Source organism: Parasteatoda tepidariorum, chromosome 3 (assembly GCF_982258835.1).
Source record: "Parasteatoda tepidariorum strain Cologne lab strain chromosome 3, Ptep-v5.0, whole genome shotgun sequence".
Taxonomy (NCBI): Eukaryota; Metazoa; Arthropoda; class Arachnida; order Araneae; family Theridiidae; genus Parasteatoda; species Parasteatoda tepidariorum.
The window spans coordinates 94,172,829-94,191,725 of NC_141757.1; positions in this window are offsets into that span (position 1 = coordinate 94,172,829).

The window sequence follows — 18,897 nt, forward strand, 5'->3', positions numbered from 1 at the left end:
GTCTGATTTAGCATGTGGCGCCAGGCATGGTGCGTAGGCGCCAAAAGAATCAACGGGATTACAAACACACGATCGGCAACCTTGGAACTGCCCCAGTATTTAAGAAGCTTCGAACTTTACTCAGTCTCTATCCCACACAGTCTTACTTAATTTTTATGTTTCTGTTTTTAGCTTGTTATGTTCAGTTGTTAAATAAATGTTTAAGTTTATTGTTGTCATAGTTGTCTTCAACTTAATATGAGAGGGTTCCTCCCCCTCAATTGGTGACCCGGACGTGATGTGAACGCGCCTACCGTGGCAGTAACGCCCACTTCGATATGAACACGCCTATCTTGACAGTAACGCCTACTTCGTTGGATGGTCCACATTGAACAGTTGACTTGCTACTTGTGACTGCATCATTATCCACCTCCTCACGCTGTTGCTACTCAGTCTCACACAACGTTGGCTTGCATACACTCGACTGCTAACGGCAACACAGGAGCGACTACAACAGTGAAGTTAATACACCTCTCACATTCAGCACTCAAAAAAATACGGTGATCTTAATACAGCTCTCCCGGCTTCTCACAAAACAGCAATGAATCAACTAGTGGCATCCATTCATCGAATTCTATCATAGCTATAATTCTGGTGGGGGAGTACTGTAGCGTATCTACCACTACAAAATTACAACTACAATTCACTAGTATATAAGACATGTTAACTCGACTCTATGTCGGGGTACCTTTTCATAGATGACGGTTGACATGGTCTGTAACTACTCTCCCCACATTGGTGACCCTTGTGTTTATTATGTTTTTGGATACGCTATTATCCGTTGTTTTACAATTTGGAATAACTGCTTGAATTTGGTAATGTACAATTTCCTCTCTTATTTGGTCAACTGCTTTGCTTTGCACTACTTAAAATTTAAACTTAATGTATAGTAATATCTTTTTATTGTATAATGTTAGACTGAAATTTTTAAACATTATTGTAAGAGACTTTAATTAGTAGTTATTGAATTTGAATATACGAACTTTAAATGCTGTTGTATATATTTCTTAGTATAATATTTGTAGTTTTGAATCATTCTTAGTCATGTAAATACTTATTTTTATTGTGAATATTTCCATATATTCTCTAGTTATTGAATTGTTCTAATGTATATATATACAACTAGTTTAGTTTGAAAATTTTCATGAGTGAATCTTTAACTAGTTGCTTAGTTTTGTGTTACAATGGCTGATAAAGATAAAACGGGAACTGAAGCTGAAATTCATAAAATTGGCCTTCGCTTACCTGGATTTTGGATTGATAATCCAAGTCTATATTTTACGCAGATTGAGGCTAATTTTAAATTATCAGGGATTACTTCTGAATCTACTATGTATTGCTGTTTAATCTCTGTTCTTGATCAGAATATTATGCAAGTAATTGCGGACTTGGTCAGAAACCCAAATTTGGAAAGGCCTTACACTGCCGTTAAGGATAGACTTATTGCAGAATTTTCCTTGTCCGAGAGTAAAAGAATTCAAACTTTACTTCAGGACCTTGCATTGGGGGATTCTAAGCCGTCTGCCTTGTTGCGACATATGCGAGAATTAGCAGGATCTAATTTTTCAAATGAGGTTATTAAATCTATTTGGCTATCTCATTTACCCTCATCTATTCAGTTTATTTTAAGTGTTAGTACGGAAGGTTTAGACACTTTGTCAACTTTTGCAGATAAGGTTTTTGAAGTAAGTGGTTTATCTGCAACTTCAAGTTGTAATGAAGTTGTAAATAGAGATTCACTTATGGAAAAAATAGCTCAAATGTCTACGGATTTGGCAGAGTTGAAGAACAAAATTAAATCTATGCGTAGATATCGAAGTCTATCCCGTAGTCGTTTGCGTTCCAAATCTAATGTTTCGAAAGGTTTTTCTCACACTTCTAAAGGTGAAGCAGAGAGTCAAACTGCCGAAACGGAAATGTGTTGGTATCATAGGAAGTATGCTAAAAAAGCAAACAAATGTATTGAGCCTTGCAATTTTAATTTAAACTGATGAGCTCTACTATTAGTCCGGTGGTTAATAGTAGTGAGAATTTAAAATTTAGCCACCGACTTTTTGTTTCTGATCGCAAAACTAAGTTAATGTTCTTGGTCGATAGCGGATCTGATGTAAGTTTATTGCCTATAACATTTAAAGGTTGCAGGCCAACATCAAATTATGTGTTGCATGCTGCTAACGGCACTGCTATTAAAACATTTGGTGTTAAACTTATGTCGCTAGATTTTGGTTTACATCGAAAATTTGATTTTACATTTATAATTGCGAATGTTTCAAAACCAATTTTAGGCGCGGATTTCTTACGACATTTTGAGTTGTTAATCGATCTTAAAAATAAGAAATTAATTGATACGAAAACGTCTTTGGCTTATCAAGGTAAAATCTTTCCTTCCTCAATCCAAAGTGTTAAAACAATATTTGGCAATACTAAATATCACGATTTAATTCAGGAATTTTCTGAAATTACTAGAGTTAGACCTAATTATCTTAAAATTAAGCACGATACAGTGCATTATATTAACACGATTGGTCCTCCGGTCGCTTCAAAAGTTCGCAGATTGAATTCTGTTAAACTTCAAGCTGCCAAATCTGAATTTGATTTCATGCTGCAACATGGTATTTGTAGGCCATCCAAAAGTCCTTGGGCCAGCGCCCTACACATGGTCCCAAAAAGTAACTCTGATTGGCGACCTACCGGCGATTACAGAGCTTTAAACGCCTGTACTCGGCCTGATAAATATCCTTTACCAAATTTGCAGGATTTTTCTCAAAATCTGTTTGGCAAGAAAATATTTAGTATTATAGATTTTGTTAAAGCATATAATCAAATTCCCGTAGCAGAACAAGACATTGAGAAAACTGCAGTTATAACACCTTTTGGGTTATTTGAATTTTTGTATCTGCCTTACGGTTTGTGTAATGCACCTCAAACCATCCAACGTTTTATTAACGAAGTTTTATATGGTTTAGATTTTGTATTTGCTTATATTGATGATATTCTCGTGGCAAGTGCTAACGAGACTGAACATTTGTATCACTTACGTTTAATATTTGAACGTTTAAAACAGTATGGTTTAACAATTAATGCTTCTAAGTGTATTTTTGGATCTTTTGAAGTACCCTTCCTTGGACATTTAGTAAATGAGCATGGTGTTAAACCCTTACTACATAAAGTAGATGCAATTGTTAACTATTCTAAACCCAAAACTCTAAAAGATTTACGCAGGTTTCTTGGGTGTTTAAATTTCTATAGGAGATTTATTCCCAAAGCGGCAGAATTGCATGCCCCGTTAAACGCTTTACTTGGGGGTAGGAAAAAAGGCGATAGTAAAACTATTAACTGGACTGCAGAGTTAGAAAATTCTTTCGAAAAATGCAAAGAAAGTATTGTAAACATTACTCAGCTATCTCACCCGGCACCTGATTGCCAGTTAGTGCTGTTTACGGACGCTAGTGACATTGCAGTAGCAGGCGCCTTACATGAAAAAACTGGATCTGGTTATATACCTTTATCCTTTTTCTCCAAAAAGTTAAATAATGCCCAAGTTAAATATTCTGTTTATGACAAAGAACTTTTGGCGATTTATTTGTCAATAATTCATTTTCGTTATATTTTGGAAGGAAGGGTATTTCATGTTATAACTGATCACAAACCTTTGACACACGCCTTTGCCCAAAGTTTTGAAAAGTGCTCTCCTAGACGTTTACGACAATTAGAATTTATATCACAGTTTACTTGTGACTTACGATATTTAGCAGGCGCAGAAAACTTAGTGGCAGACGCGTTGTCAAGGGTAGAAGAAATTGCTTTTCCTGACAAAATTGATTATGTGCAAATTGCAGCTGAGCAGTTGACTGATGAGGAATTGCAGGTATATTTAAAAAATCCAGATGTTACTAATCTTAAATTTAAATTAATTGTTTTGCCTAATTCTAATGTAAATTTGTATTTTGATGTCTCCCAACCTAGTGCTCGTTTGTATGTACCCATGAAATTTCGAAAAATGAATTTCGATTCTGTACATAACCTTGCACACATCAGTGCCCGATCTACTTTAAGACAGTTATGTAGTACATATGTTTGGTCTTCAATTCGAAAAGACATTGTTCAGTGGTGTCGCACTTGTTTAAGTTGCCAAAAGGCTAAAATACATCGACACGTTATATCACCATTGGGTAAAATTCCTGTGCCTAATGCTAGGTTCCAGCACGTGCATTTGGACCTGATTGGCCCATTACCGGTGTGTCGAGGATATAAGTACTGCTTAACTTTAATTGATCGGTTTACACGATGGGTTGAGGTGGTACCTCTACAAGATATCACAGCAAATACAGTAGCACGAGCAGTGATTTTTAATTGGGTTTCACGGTTTGGTGCTCCTGTTAGAATTTCAAATGATCAGGGAAGACAACTGGATTCCTTCACTTTCAAGAAATTAGCACAAATTCTGGGTGTTGAAATTATTCGTACGACTGCATACAATCCTAAGGCCAATGGGATGATTGAACGTGTTCATAGAACATTAAAAGCAGCCCTTATGTGCTATACTACAGATTCTTGGCTTGATAATTTGCCACTAGTTCTCCTGGGTTTGAGGACTGCTGTTCGGAAGGATTGGAACTTCTCTTCTGCTGAGTTAGTCTATGGGCAAACATTGAGAGTTCCCGGAGAGTTCTTTACTAACTCGGGAAATGACATCTCGCAGTCTGAATTGATTTCCCAGTTGCGTAAGGCATTTAGTGAGGTCAAGCCTGTAGCTTCTGTTTGGCATGACAAACGAGTCGTTTATGTACCAAAAGATCTTCAGACTTGTACGCATGTGTTCGTGCGACATGACGCCGTACGGAGACCATTACAACCTCCGTATGATGGTCCATATTCAGTTCTTAAGAAAAAATCTAAAATCTATCTTTTGCAGATCTCTACGAAGAAAAAGTGGATTTCTATTGACAGGTTGAAACCAGCGTATTTGCCAGTGGACGAGCCCCATACTTTATTCCACGATGATTCTCCTTGCCAGTCTGACCTTTCTTCAACTACAACTACCGAGTCTCCTTTGCAAGAAAAGGTACCGGACCCAAAGAAGTACGTTACTCGGTATGGTAGAAGAGTTCGTTTCAGAATCTGACGACTATGAAACTCCGGTGGGGAGTGATGTGGCGCCAGGCATGGTGCGTAGGCGCCAAAAGAATCAACGGGATTACAAACACACGATCGGCAACCTTGGAACTGCCCCAGTATTTAAGAAGCTTCGAACTTTACTCAGTCTCTATCCCACACAGTCTTACTTAATTTTTATGTTTCTGTTTTTAGCTTTTTATGTTCAGTTGTTAAATAAATGTTTAAGGGGGTTCGGTACCTTCTATGTTGACAATGTTAAGATGGCATATTTCGATGTACCTTTTTAAAAAAAGTATCGTAGTTAGAGCTTTGAAATTTTTTGTGTGTATGTAATAGATATTCTAGATTATACTGAAGTGAACTTTTTTAAATTTAGTAAGTTAAAGGAAATTTTAAAAAAATAAATTACACAGCATGTCAGAAAATTTAAAAAGCTTCACATTTTCATCGGAAAATTTTGAATTAAAAAAAATATTAAGTTTCTCTAAAAAAACTGCTCACTTCAGCACAAACTACAGTACTAAAGGAACTTTTTAAATCAAAAATCAAAGTGTTGTGATCAATAGTTTTCAAGAAAAGGTACATCGAAGCAAAAAAAACATAGTTTTGAGTTATTTGCATTTAAAGCGTAAATATTAGACTACCAACGATATTTGAAATTTAAATTCAAAAATCATATTGTTTCTAAGTTATAAATCTCGTACTGTTTACATTTCAAACAAATTACTCTTAAATGTTTCTTTTATTTGACTGAAAAATAGGTTTTTATACTATACTCTCCTCACTTTTCGAGCGAATAAAAAGTCCTTACAATGATCAAACTGAATCCGATAATTATAAAATTGTATAATTCATAAATCACCCATACATTTTATTCATGAAAATTGGATATTCAAGTCTTTACCAAGATGTTTTGTTTAAATTTAAATGAGTTAAAAGTATTTTTGTTAAAAAAAATAACAATATTACAAAAAAAATCTAAGAAAATGCATATTTCAAGATAATCATTCTAAACACAGAAATAATTAACAAAGAACTGTAAATAAGAATTTACTTCAAAATTAGAAATATCATGTAAAGAACATTTACACAAAAATTCAAAATGATGTAACTAGAAATTAGGGAGAAAAAAAAATCCGGTCCAAGGTAAATTCAAATAATGTAAACGAAATTCCTAATCTATGCCGGTAATGACAGCTTCAAAACAATCCTGGTCCATAAGCAATGTTTTTTTTGCATTTCAGTACTTTATTTTTTTTTCTTTTACGAAAGTAAAAAAAACGTAATGAAGAATAAAAAAAAAACATAAAAATAATGACCTAATAACATTATAATAAAAGAACAAAACAAAAATAGACTTAACAAATCAAACTAATGTAAATCTCAGTTTTATATTCAAAATTCTCGAAAATCGCATGGAAATAAAGAACAAACAAATAATCCAGTTAAAGTTACAATCAACTAAAGATATTGTAAAGTTGAAATTATAAATAATTTTTTAATGGCACATGCAAAAAATAATGGACATTATATTGTTTACGAAATCGTCTGTCAAAAGTGGGCGTGGCATGGGTGTTTTCGGTTTGTTTACATTTTTTAAATTAAGTTTAAGTGCACTTCTACGTGGATTTCAAACAAAAGCAATATATCGTTAGAAAGCTCATAGTTTCTAGTTTAATTATTGATCAAAATCTCAAATTCGATTTTTTGAAGGTTTTTAGGCACTGAACCCCCTTAAGTTTATTGTTGTCATAGTTGTCTTCAACTTAATATGAGAGGGTTCCTCCCCCTCAAGCAAAAGAAATTTAGCCATCACCAACGAACCCTTTGAGAGCATCAAAATAAATAATAAAAAAAATTTTTATTACAAATCATAAAATGAGAAGTTCAAAATATACTGTTACTGTTCTGTTTGAAGGTAGTACATAGTTGAGAAACGTTGCTATTATTCCATATTGTTCCATTTGAAGGTGGTATACATAGTTCAGAAGTTTAATTATAATTCCATATTGATTATTTCATGTTGTTCTATTTGAAGGCAGCACTTAGCTGAGAAATTGAGTTATTCCACATTGTACCACTTGAAGGCAGTATGCATAGTTAAGAAGCGTAGTTATTATTCCATATTCTTCCATTTATAGGTAGGATATAGTTGAGAAACGTAGTCATTATTTAATATTGTTCAAACTTTTTATAGTGTGTCGGCAAATTATAAATGTTTCGCTTTCCCCATGCGTCAAATTTATCTACTAAAATAAGTATGAATAGAAAAAGATCACCATGCGAACTACGAACATAAAAATTACACACCATCATATTAGCATTTCTGACTACAGATTATCAAATGAGTATTTCAAAGAGTAGCATATTACTGCTGTTTCATTTAAATGCAATTCATATTTGACTAAAGAAGTTGCTATTTCATATTATTTTCTTTCAGCATTGCTTATCTACCAAACTATAAATGCCTCCATAAAAGCTATATTCTCAGCAAACTTTTAAGCCAAAAATATCATCATTTGAGCATTTCCGACTACAGATTACCTTATTTTACTTGTTCCATTTAAAAAAAGTAGATAGGTGAGAACTACAATTACATTTCAAGCAATCCGAAACTGCTATTATGCGAATCAGTCAGAATGCAAGTGTCAAATTTGCATATACAGAAAAATTTGAAGCTGAAAACTTTCTTTGATTTAATTTTTGGACATTGTTAAAATTTCATTTTGAAATTATGGTAAAATAACCGGCAGCGGTTTGTCCATCCATTTAAACATAAAATTTATGGTTCGGAGTATTTCTTTACCTTTACGGTTTTAGAAACATTTACAACTGGCACGGCTAAATGATAGATAGATGCATGAATGATAGTTTCGTTTTCTATTGGTCTTGGACCACCCATAGAGTTGAAATACTGGGTAGAGAGAGTAGAATAACCCCCGACCCGTGGACAAGATAAAGTCACGTGACTGTAGCCCAAACTTGCCGTTCACTGAGACCGCTTCGATTCCCGTCCATTCATTTAGCATTGCGATCGTCTGATGCAATTAACTGTCTGTCTTTTTAATTCAGAAATAAGAATGGTACAAAAGTCCTGAGCATTTTGCTGCACGGAGAAGTTTTCTAGGGACTGTCCGATAACTTTTTGCAAGAAAGGGCGAAATTTTTTTTCACTTTTTCTATTTTAAAATTGATTTTAAAATTTTTCCGATACTCAGTCATGCTCTGATAATCATGTTTTATTTGCTTTAATAATCAATTACGCTCGTTTTTGCTCACTTTTTTTTGCATTTAACATAAGTTGTTATTGTTTCTTAAACTTTAAACTTATAATGTTTAAGTATATTTCAATATATACTCTATTTTTAGCTGAAATAGCTGCAAAGCTTTGTTGGCTTCCTTGGTGAGATACTTTAGCGCCAAGGAACAGTTGAGTAAACTTTCGGTTTTGTTTTAGTTCTCTTTAAATGTCGATATCATTTCTGTATATTCTGAAGATTTTGTATATCTTTACCTCTTGATTACTAAAACCCAATATTTATCTTGTTCTAAAATTTTTCCTTTAAATATATATATTTAAATAAAAAATATGGTACATAAGAAGTTGTGTTTTTTTAAATTATATAGGAATGCTTAAAAACCAAATTATTTGTATATTCTTATATGTTTGATGAATAATTAAATTCTATGAAATATTTTTAGTATTTAAATATAAAATAGTGTATAGTAGTTTTAGTGTTAATTTTTAAAAAAATTATATAATTCTGTTACTATACATAAAATGAATACAAATTATGTACTATTTAGAAAATAAATTAAGGTATATTTAATATAAACATTAAGTACTTGTTTATCTTCTTTTTATTTAAAAATAGTTGCTATATTGGAAATACTTTATTTTACTAGTATATTAAAGCGTAGAATTAGTTTGATTTGGTGCAACAAATTTAGAAAACATAACATAGAAGTGGCTAAGTTGTATAGGAGTAAATTAGTGCAGTAAATTAGCGCATGTGATGCATTGGTATGGAATAAACTGCTCAGACGGCCGAGGCTAACAGCTGGCTGTGGTGCGAAGATTTAAAATCGTGAACCTTTCTTGTAAAATTTCAACTGTTTTTACCTTTGTATAGATTGTATATATTTAATTTGCAGCTGGCTAAAAGATATAGTTTTAAATGCACTTACTATTTTTAAGAAAATTACATTTTTTATGGATGGGCATTGTAATTTTCTTAATGTCCATAAAATGATTATGGTTCTTTTATTTGTAAAATAAATATTATATAATATTTTTAACTGTTTCTTTTTAAGTCACTGGTTTTCTGTATAAAAATTATTAAATATACATTGACCTATAATAGTTCGCTAAATTTACCTCATAAAAAGTTGCATAAATTGCAATTTCTATCACAAATAAAAGTAAGATATTTTAATTATAAGTTCGTCATTAGTTTCAATCTACATTTAGTACAAAGTAAAAATTCTAATTGCTTTCTCCTTTATTTAAGTATTTTTTGTTTAAATTTCGAAAGCTTTTCTACTAGTCTCTTTGTGTGTACAATTCAAACTTCCTTGTAATTTATGGAATTAGATTGTACACGAAATACAAAGTAAAATTTCTAATTAAACTCTTTTGTTATTTTCTTTGATTAGTTTAATGCTTTTAATCTTATATTTTTCTCTATTCGGAGCTGAAAACTTTTATATTAGAATAAATATTTTATTTCTTATTTAGACAAATTGTTGAGTATTAAGTTAAAATGCAACAGCAGTTTATTTTTGAAAATATCTATTTTAAGTGTCAGGAAAAAAAGAAGTCAAAATTCTAAATTAATAATGTAAATAATCTTTATTGTATAAATAATTTAATGTATTCAATATATAACTAAAATTCTAAACGTAATTAAATTTACTCAAAAATATGTTTCCCGAAATTTGATATTACCTCTCGAGCAGTCTCTTAGTGAGCATAAATAAAAATGATAAAAGTGTTGCAACGTTAACGTTATTTCTAAGCATCGAACTTTTTTCAGACAATCTGTTTAATTTTACAATTTGTTTTATCTAACACTGATAAAACTTTTAAAACGTAAAGATTAAATTTATTTTTTAAACGAACTTATGTTTCATTAAAAAAGAAAGGCAACATTTTCAAATTCCCATTTTAAGCCATGGTAGATTTAAAAAAATCCTGATTTTTGTATCGAAGTTATTATTATTTTTTTTAAAAATAACAATAGTTAAATGTAATAATAGTTATTACAATATATATTGGTAATTTTTTTTTAAAAAAATAGGTCTTTGCAATAAAAACATTAAAAAAAAATTTTTTTCTGAATATAGTAATAAATATAAGTGGTGCAGAATATCGTTTTTTATTTTTATATAATAAATAAATTTTAAGGAATAGTGTTAAGGGTCAAGACGAGAACTACTGAATTTTTTTTAATAAAGGTATTACTTTAATTAAAAATTATTTGTTAAGAGAAAAAAAACTCCTCATGTTTTAAAAACCCATTTAATAATATTAAAGAAATGTGATTAACGAAAATATTTTTTTTCTCTCTTTCAAATGCTCCGATTATTTGCGCATCGGTAATATCGAAATAAAGCTGTTTAAAAACTTAGTGCGCCAACATTTGTGATACTGCGCCAAGTATTGCACTCTTTCCGTCACGTGATTGTAACTCTTTGCTTGCTATCTGTGGCGTGTCTTTTCGGAAGGAATAAAGCGAACTTGGTTCCTCTACCTACTATTTCAACTCTATGGGACCACCGACTAAAGAGTGCAAGATACTAGAAACTCTTCCTGCAATGGAAGAGCGCTTGGCTTCAAGCCCCTGCTCAGCCCGTCAAGAAATTGACCGATTGGCTCTCTCAGCTACTGTCTGTAGCCAGCTGCACGGAACAAAATGGCTTATTCACATGGTAGGCCTGAGCGTGGATAGAATTTTGGTTATTAAATCGTATTAGATAAAAATAATCAATAAACGCTTTCTCTCACACTTAACAGCTTGAATATCACCGGTTTTTAATGGTTATTTGACTGTTTTGGTTCGACTGTGTTAAAAGGACAATTCAACAAATTATTATTTAACCATTTTTACAGACAAACAGTGCTGCAAATCCATCTAAATGTCTTGTGTCTTGACTATCAATAGATTGTGCAATTACTCGGATGAGATTTTGGTATTGAACTAACTTCAGTTTCAGCTAATAATAAACTATAAGTGATTAAGACACCATATACAGAAAGAATGTAGATTCTTCGCATATTAAATATGTTACAGGCAGTTATTTCTAAACATGCTTTCCTTTTCAAAGACTCAAGTACTCTAAGCCTAAAGTTCTTCGCAGCCGTGCAAACTAAACAATTTTCATACAATCTTTCAAATTCAACTTTTATGTTTTCTTCATTCATTGGTATAGCAGATGCCACCCACGCCAGACTGATTAAACCAAACGAAGAAATTATTACAGTATAAATAGCTTCAAACATTAACATTCCTGGAACAGACAAATTTGAGACAATAAACCAAACAAAATGTGAACTGATGTGGAAAATTAATGTGACGTTGACGAGAAATAAGGGTGCTGAAAACGTTGCGATTAGTTCCTGAACAATATCCAGTATTCCAAAATATGCTTTAAAATATGATGTGGGAATAAATTCTTTCTTGCTGTGTTTTAAACTTTTTTCATATCTTTTTAACAATGAATTACAATTTTGATACAACACACGCATCACAATGCTAATTAGACAAGGAAAACATAGTGTTTGCAAAAGAAAGAAAACGTTATAAACATAAAGGAGTATGTAATATACTTTTTTGTTCACTTTGTATCCTAAGGACACAAACCCTCCAAAATCAAAATCTGTGACATAATCATGAATTGTTGATATTGCATTGAAAACAATTATAGAAAATACAGTACTTAAAGTACTTAATTTAACCAGGATGTAATTATGAGTCTTATGTCGTGTCACCGAAGCAAAAAGTTGTTTTTCCAAAATCGCAATTTTTAGCAAAATCGTATAGATTTTTCTTTTTCTCTTCATCATCATTAACCACAAAATAACACAGAACAAATTAAGAAGGATGTAAGTTATGAAGTTTCTTTCAAACATGGGAAAATGAAGATAATGATAAAATAAAACGAGGATATTGTAGAGCGAAAAAATTACAAATACCAATGCCGAAAAGAAGTACGAAAAAAATTTAAAATAACAGCTATCTACGCCGTAATTATCAACTGTTACATCAATACAAAAAACGTTCATCATTTTCCATAAGCATCTCTGAGATTGTAACATATGTTTTATTTCATTTCTTTCAACAGTATGTTGTCTACTCATGGCGAAATAATACTTTTTATTAATAACAAAACTAGGTGGCAAGCACTTTAATTAACAAATTTAATAATATTTTTTAATACCTCTAGCCTTATTAAAATAATATTTAACACCCAAATCCAGTTTTATTTTATTTAAATATTATAATATGAAGTTTTAATAATATGTCTTAATAATATGAAGTTTTAATAATTTTTGATATTTTGATGTTTTACCAAAACAATATTTATAATGCACAATGATTCTAATAAATATTTTTATTTAAGTTTTTTGTTTAACAACTGATTTCCTTTCCAACTTTGCTTTGCGTTTTACATTCAATTTCAACAACAGAAACGTATTCTATATTCCAAATTACATTATAAGTGTACATGTACTGTAAACAAGATAATTTTCAAGCTACTTATTTTGAATATTTTGGCTGCAAATGATGTTGTAGAGCCATTTTCATTTGAAATAAATCTTTTTAAATTGTATCTAATACAAAAAAATAGGCGAATACATTCTCTATGAATCGAAATTTAATTTATTTTAGGAGCATGACACTCAAACAACTTTTTCAAAAGCAGAAATATTTTCCTCTTCGAAATTGTGGTTGTTTTTCCCTTCCAAAAATTTCACGAGAATATGAAATATCGTATGTGAACGTAATAAATGCTAGAAATGAATTTGAGAAAAAGAGATTTGTTTTCTATCTGAGGTTGAGATCATTATCATGAATCAATAAAATTGGTAAAAAGAAAATTAACTTCTCTAATTTAAATTGATAGTTTTTTCTTAAATCACTAATCTAAAAAAAAAAAATCTCATTGAAATAATTCTTTCAAAAACATAATATTTCAATCTACTAATGGATTTTTTGGGAAATTGTGTAAGTGGTAAAATAAATTATTACTATTTCTTTTTTGTTCAAAAGAAATATAACCATTCCATAAAACATGCAATCTCGGTTTTTAAAAGCATTTTTGTTGATGAAGGTACATTTATCTTAATTCAATTGATTTTCGAGTAATCTAGATTTACATTACATATTGCGAAATATCTAGGGATAGAATCTAACTAAAACCTGATTTCGCGATAATGAAAAGAATTTTCTTTCTTTAATATTTTGACTAAATCAATATCGTCGTTAAGACTTTTTGGAAAAGTTATAAATGCAATGCATTAACTTAAGATTGTTTGCGTCCTACTAAAATAGCATCTTTCAACGAAAAACAAGTTCGAACGAAAATGTCGCTCATGGACTTTTAAAAACAGAAGGTCTTTCTGATATTGTTCTTTATATTTAAAAAATATACTCATTCACTAAATTCTTTAAAATTAAGAAATATTCAGAAAGTAAGAATTAATCAATAATTTACTTTTCATATACGAATAGTTCGAAAAATGGTAAATATTTTGGAAGTCTTAAAATGGTAGATATTTTTAAATAAATTGATGTTTTTTGTCTATTTTGATTAAGACTCCATTTTTGGTAACCAACGAATATGTGCTAAAGTTAAAACTTTACTTCAAGTTCTCGTAAAACGCGCGATTGATTTACCAATTTATTCTTTTTTTTAATATTAATGCACAATAAAAATATAATAAAAATATTGACTTCAAACTTTGCAAGCAAGGAGAAAGTTCATCTAGTTAAGGAACTAGAAAGCTTAACTTATTCTCGATCCCTATCCAGGCATAGAATTCGACTTTCTTTGAACTTGAACAAGAGGGAGATAGTATTAAAAATTTATCTATAAAATCAATCAATGACAGTTAACTTTGCTACGTCTCAAAAAGAAAAAAGAAAAAAATCACATATTGTCTATTGTGGCTGTTTTATTTTCTTTGGCAAATTACTTTTACAATATGCTCCACGGTGGATTGATCCTAAAGACTCGGTTCCTAGTAGAACACCGAAATCAAGCTTTACTGGCAGTGATTAGTCAGCAAATGGGCGACATTTTTGATCAGCCTGCGGAAGGACCGAGGGTGCACGGTCATCGTTAAACTATTCTATCGTAAAGTGCTCGACTTCGTTCGCAGGTCATCGGGCTACCAAAATGCTGATTTTATTTGTAATAAATTTACATTAGAGGCCAAAGATAAATAATTCACAAAAACGTGCGATAAAGCTAATTTTTGATTGATTAGAGCTACAAGATAGAAAAACATTCATATTATAATAAAATTTATCCAATTTTATGAAGAAAAAAATCTTTTTTTGGTAGCGTGTAAACCAGTGGTCGGAAGGAGTTTTAAAATAGACAGTTAGGTCTGCCGTGTCTTCAATTCTATGTATGTTCAGTGCGCAAAGAATAAACGCAGCACATAGAATAACTTTTGATCTAATGATGGGATCTTCACGTTCGAGGACTCAATCTTAATGGTTCAAGGGGGTTACTTAACGAGTATTAAAAAGTGCAGACTCTATTTTAATTTACGAAATCAGGCACAAAAACTACTTATAAGTATATTTCTACTTTCTCTGAATAAACATACCATTTTTTCAACGGATTCAGATTTATGACCCCCAAATTATAGGGAGAGCCTCAATTTTGGAAATATGGTCCCCATAGTTAGATGAGTAGAGTGATCCAAAGTTTGGACACCTTAAAAAAAATTTTAACTTTTTGCATATTTTGCCATATGTCGAGCACTTCTTAAGCGAATTGAAAAATTTTTGCTCATATTTTTGTAAAGTTTTATTCTTTTTTATTATTTTATTTAAATAGACGAAAAAATTTGTGTTGTATAAAATATTTTATACCATTTGAAAGTATCTAATTTTTTATAGCAAAATGCAAAATTTGAGAGAAAGCAAAATTGGTTGAATAAATTCTAAGAAATTGAATTTTAAGAAAGTTGTAAGATTTAAATTCGATTTCTCAGGAACTATTCAACCAATTTTGCTCAAATTTTGTATTTCGCTAAGTAAAAGTTGATGTTTTAAAATGATATAAAAATTGTATACCTTGCAATTCAAAATTTTTCTCGACTAATATTAAATTAAATAATAAAAAATAATAAATGTTTACAAAAATTTATTTTTCGCATTAAATTATCTTTCGACAAACGAATTTACAATTGGGTGCGAAAACTTTTTAATTCTCTAAAAAAGTGTACCGAGATATGACGAAATATGCAAAAAATAAAATTAACATTTAATGGGTCAAAACTTTGGGTCGCTCTCCTGAGCAAACTATGGGGACCATATTTCCCAGATTGCGACTACCCCCTTTATTTTGGAGATCAGAAATCCGAATCCCTCGGGAAAAAAATATGTTTATTCAGAGAATCTACGTTCTTGTGTCTAATTTCATAACTTAAAATATCGTCCGCACTTTTTAAATAGCGCATACATGAGGTCAATGGCGTACGCAGAATTTTTTCAAGGGGGGTGTTCATAATTTTCTGAAACTGCTAAAAGAAATTCGAGTCTGTAATAAAGCACTATTATTTCCCTAATTTAGACAGCTAGACAATTTTGACTTATTATTTAGACAGCATTGTTTAGTTAAATTTTGATTTGATTTTTTAAGTTTAAGAACATAATGTAATATCTTCTGAAAAAAGTCCAATGTCATATGGGTAAGAAGTAACACTTTGAGGGCCACTTTCACATTCATCAGATTTTGTTATGCTAGAAACGTTTTCTTCAACGGAAGTATCACATTTCTGTACAACAGAAAAACTTATACTGGTACTAGATGCTGTCACCTCACTAATTTCAGGTCGTGATTTTCTCTCAAAATAATTAAAAAATTGTTAAGTTCTAGCGTCTTGACATCCTTAATATATATATATATATATATATATATATATATATATATATATATATATATATATATATATATATATATATATATATATATATATATATATATATATGTGTGTGTGTGTGTGTGTGTGTGTGTATATTGGCACAGAAATATCCGCTATGCTACGATCTCAAAGTTTCGAGCTGTAATGAATAACTTCAACGAGCACAGTATCTCCAATGGTATTGTTACTGATTTCTTCACTAGTCGAAATAGTGGCGACGACGGGCTCGGCGATTGAATGGACTTTTTGCTAAGACAAAACAAAAAAGATTTGGCGACAAGCTTCGAAAGACAAGCGGCAGAGATAACTCTTAGTCTGACTAACTAACTCCACTGTACTCCGTTCCCCCTTTTATATAATTTTTCACCGCATCTCCAAAATTCTGGAATTGTCTCAAAGACGACAGAACGTCTAGGATTCCAGAATCATAGCGTAAAGACCTCGCGAATGACAGCCAGTCTCGAAAACTATACTGGCAGGTCAGAAAGGAACCCAGTCCGTAACAGTATCACGTGAATTTGGTTTCAAAAGTACAACCCTATTATAGTAAATGTTTTTTCAGTATTCTGAGAAATATCGTGAGAAAAAAAAAGCAGGCATAAGGCAAATAAAAATATATAGTCTTAAAAAATAATAGCCCGCATAATTTCTACTAAAATTTTTATTTTTGCCATTTTGTCTGAGCTCAAGGTGGGTGCTTAAACCCCTAAACCCCTCCCTTGCGTACGTCACTGCATGAGGTCCTCCCTTTGAACCATTAAGATTGAGTCCTAGAACGTGAAGATCCGATCAATATATCAAAAGTTATTCCGAGTGGCATGGTTTTTAGGGGGGGGGGGGCACACTGTACACCAAAACACCAAATTTGGTTTGGAGTGGCTCAAAATTATGGAAAAAGATACATACACACTCATATAAACATCCTGCTTTGTTTATGTATAAATTTAATAATCGAGGTAAACTTATACAGGTGGTCAATTTACTAGTGTTGACAGGTTTCCCTAAACAATTTACCTTACAAAGGACGCAAATATCAAAAAGAAAAAAAATTAAATGCTATAGTTTATTAGAATCTCTCAAAACGGCACCACAATTTATAGAGGAATAAAATTAAGATTCTATTTGTAATGTATGATTTTAAAAATTCAATGTATTTTGTTTTATAAATTATGAAATATTTACCCCGACCTGCCCCAATTCAGGGCATACGGGTATATTTTGTTTTATAAGGCAGATTTCATAACTTTCTTAAAAGAATTCAAATTACCATTTTAAAAAAAAAGTATCATAAATGAAAAGAGGAAGAAGTTAACGTATTAAATTTGCTAGCGTAATAACCGCAATTACATATTTACAATCACTAATGGAAGAGCAAATATAATACTTTTAAACTAGTGTTATCATATTAATAACGTACATGATATGATGTAAAATAAATAACAGCATGCATGAATATTTCTTTAGCTTCTTAAAAATAAGCATATTTGTTTTGAGTTCGTATTCACTTTTGGAGGAAAGAGCCTGAAAACTTCTCATCCGAGACTGAGATCCACAGAAAAACATCCAAAGCTTAAATTATTCAATATTCAATTATTCAAAGTGACCCCGATAAATAAGTATTTTTTTAAATTAGTGTTAAATTAGTGTTAGTTTTAAATTAGTGATAAATTCATTAATCATTTCATCAACGATGGAGGTAGAATAAAAAGCTTTAAAACCTGTTTGATTGTAAGATGAAAATGTGATATGGCAGAAGATGAAATACAGTCTTTTTATTTTTCAACTGCATGCAATTCGCATATGTGATTGCATGTCAGTGCGATTCGATGCCTTCGGGAACAGTTCGTCTTGCGTATTCTTACGATACTTACAAGCGCGTTTAAGGTAATTCCTTGTAATCTGATTGCACCTATAATATTGTCCTCGATGCATGTTGTGTTTATGTTGTTTCGATTTTTTTTTTTTTTTTTTTTTTTTTTTTTTTTTTTTTTTTTGGCATGAGTGAAACTTTTGACCTCTTTTTTTAAAGTTTTGTATTTATACACTGATATAATGTAAACCGAGAAAAAAATAAATAGAAAAACAATTACTTGTTGAAATAGAACACTTGCATCAAATCAATTTTGATAAGAAATTTTACATTTTCGTGACACACGGCCATTTTTACTTCAGTTCTTTCTCTTTATTTACGCGAGTAAATGGTATTGGTACTTTATTTACGTTGAACTAGAGCTCACAATGGGTTATCGACGAATGTGTTAGACTTCCTGAACGTTGAACATGGGTTTAACGGGGATTGATACCGCTCACCCTCGTCATGTTCTTAGACTGATCAAAGTGGTCACCCATCCGTTCACGGATCACAGCCAGTGAGGATTGACTTCAGTGATCCAGCTATGAACTAGTCTTGTGATTAAATCACAGTTCATCTTGCACATATTTTCCAAACACTCACTTGCAGCAAGTTTCTCGGACAAAGTAAGAATGGCACAAGTTCAGTTGTTTTGTAATTTGTTATTAGATATGCTTTAATAATTGAACCGCAAACTGCAACTAATTGCCTATGGATGGTGTTT